This window comes from Acartia tonsa, chromosome 15 (genome assembly GCF_053477335.1).
Source record: "Acartia tonsa isolate MP-2025a chromosome 15, ASM5347733v1, whole genome shotgun sequence".
NCBI classification, from domain to species: domain Eukaryota; kingdom Metazoa; phylum Arthropoda; class Copepoda; order Calanoida; family Acartiidae; genus Acartia; species Acartia tonsa.
The window spans coordinates 12340038-12342911 of NC_137274.1; the positions used below are offsets into that span (position 1 = coordinate 12340038).

Here is a 2874-nt window from a genome sequence, read left to right on the forward strand (position 1 = left end):
CTTTTTGTTTCCATCTTCAAAATAAATTCCTTTTTTCTTGAATCTTTCATCCAAAAGCATGGTTCCATTCTGAAAAAAAAATAGTTTCAGTATAATAGATACATAAATTCCTTCAAGAATAATTAATTTAATAGAATGAAAACTTAAAAATGAGATAAAAGTATAAAGAATTATTGTTTCAGTTGATTTTTTGGTATCTGTAAATATAAAAGGAAACACCCAAATATGCCTTTTTTAGTATTTTCATCAATTTTCCTTGAAATATAAAGTTATCTGAAAATTGATTGATTGAGCTTGTAAAGGAACTATTTGAGTATCTTAGTTCAGAAAAGGCCTATTTTGTAAGTATTTTTGACTGAGTTATTGCCAAATTATGATGAAACATATAATGAGGTAACAGACATTATAAACATAAATCATATGTGACTCTGTTTAAAAATGATTTTAAAAATTTGGTGGATTGTGTTTGACAGCACGTCTAAGGATATAAATCTATTAGCTAGCTTTCAGGAAATAATATCTTCCAAAAACTTCATTGCTTATATTATTAGAATAAGTCATATGTTACTAAATATAAAGAGATATGTTTGACTGCTAAAAATTTATTTTAAACATTTGGTGGATTATTATGTCTGACAGCACATCTAGGGTTATACATCTATTAGCTTGCTTTTAAATCATATGTGACTAAAAATAAACAGATATGTTTGACTGCTAAACATTTATTTTAAACATTTGGTGGATTATCGTGTCTGACAGCCCATCTAATTTTATAAATCTATTAGCTGACTTTACCTGAAGAGCTCTTCCAACAACAACTGGAATAGGAGGTCCAATTGGAGGCACAATTGTTATTACCATAGCCTTAATAAGAATTATTATCTTCTTTAAAGGGGGAATAGTTGAAAATGATTATAAATTAAGTAAAACATTTAATCATGTGAAGAAATAGGAAACTAGGATTATCAAGCGAATAAAATACTCTAAATGCATACTTCATTTATTTTAAACAAACATACTGAAAGAGAGGTTTTTGTCAGTTGAAAACTGGTGGCGGATTAATTGAACATACAAATTTTAGTGGAGCATTTTGAATATTTTGATTATTATTTAGTTAGATGGATCAACATTGATAAATTGATACAATAGATTTAAAAATAAAAGAGATAGATCAATATAGTTAGATTGATTGATAAAATAGATAGAGCAATATTTACCAAATAGATTGGGTAATAGATAGTGTATAAGATGGAATAATCCAGATATTAATCAATATTAATCATATATATTGATTGATTGATAGTTTATTAAACAGATCAATATAAAAAAAGAGTGATAAAATAGTTAGATCTAATTCTGTATTTTTCATAAAAATTTATTGATAGATAGTTTGTCAGATAGATCAATATTTATCAAATAAATTGATTGCTTAATCAAAAGATTAATATAGAAAGATTGATAAAGTAACAAGGATGACAACATCCATAAAAACGAAGCACTGAAACTGTAGGACAAACGGACATCATCACTTATATAGTGTCAGAACTGAATAATCGGAATATAAATGTATAAGAGTTGAAGCAAAATTGTAAGTGTAAATTTGTTGAAAAACTGCTTGATACAGGATAATGTTTATGGACATACTTACATTTTTAGGACTTGATTATAGAGTTGCTTCGCTTATTACATTATACTTTGTTGCCCCAGGAATCAATATACCAAAAATCAGATCAATCGGATGATTAGATCACATTGTTATTTTTTACATGTTTCAACATGTTTAAATGGACGTACGGACATTTTGGTGATGATTATAGAGTTGCTACGCTTTCTAAATCGTACCTAACTATTAAAGGAATCACCATGCAAAATTTGAAATCGATAGGACAAATCTAACATGCCTAAATTAACGAAAAAAGCTATCCGTTACGGTTGTACGGATGGACGTACGGACGGACCGACCCTACTTATACAAAAGCTTTGCTTTTAAAAAGGTGAATATTTACCATATACATGTTCATACTGGACGCATCATTAGTGTTGGCTTGAGCTGACCCTCGGTCATTCACATTGTTGTTATTATTGTTGTTCTAATTTATTATCAATATTGTTTTGCAATCTTAATATATATTATTATTTTTTTGGGAGGGGTGTCCCTACCTCCCAGAAAATAGCTTAAAATCACCACAGGACCAGTAGGTATATTCCCTGGAAGGTAAAGCTCATTTGGTTCAGCGGTTATCAAGATCTTAAGCTTCAGACAGACAGACATCAAGCTACTTTTTATTATAGATTACTTGGATTTTGCACCATATTTTCATGTGCTCTAATCTAATAAAACTCGCAGCTAGCTAAATTAGAGAAACACTAATCCAACCCCCTTTACCCTTTACCTCTCCACTTATAGGAGGAACAAACTGACCAATAATTAATAAATGAGGTCTATGTTAGCAACCTAAATTATTGACATATCAATCTATTCATGTATGTTCTATATCCAGTCATGAGGCTTAAAAACTAAATATTTCTATGAATAGGAAGCAGCTGTAACTGTTTAGAATTTTTCTTTGAGTGATTTAAAGTTTCTATTTATTTCTAGCTTGAAGATATGCCACTAGAGGCCTTTAGCAGCACCTAAACTGTTTTCTTTTTAATGTTTAGTTCAGCTGGTTACCAAAAAATATCTAAAATGCCACTAGATGGCACTTTTTATATTTTTTGAATAATTGGTGGTACCCTTCCACAAAATAGTTATAAAATAAAGTGACCAGGAAGTACATGAGAAGTACAATGTAAATGAGAACCGTATCTGTTTATGAGATCCTTTGGTACACACACACACACACAAACAGACAGAGATCCTTTTACTTTATT

At 29.5% G+C, this 2874-nt stretch overlaps 1 long non-coding RNA gene across 1 annotated transcript; it reads right to left on the bottom strand.

Moving 5' to 3' along the window:
- Window positions 1-2114, bottom strand: LOC145307278 (uncharacterized). The gene is made up of 3 exons (XR_013875377.1): window positions 2007-2114; window positions 796-864; window positions 1-69 (listed from the first exon to the last, which is right to left on the bottom strand). It is a non-coding gene; the product is annotated as an uncharacterized LOC145307278 (long non-coding RNA).
- Window positions 2115-2874: the final 760 nt, after the last annotated feature.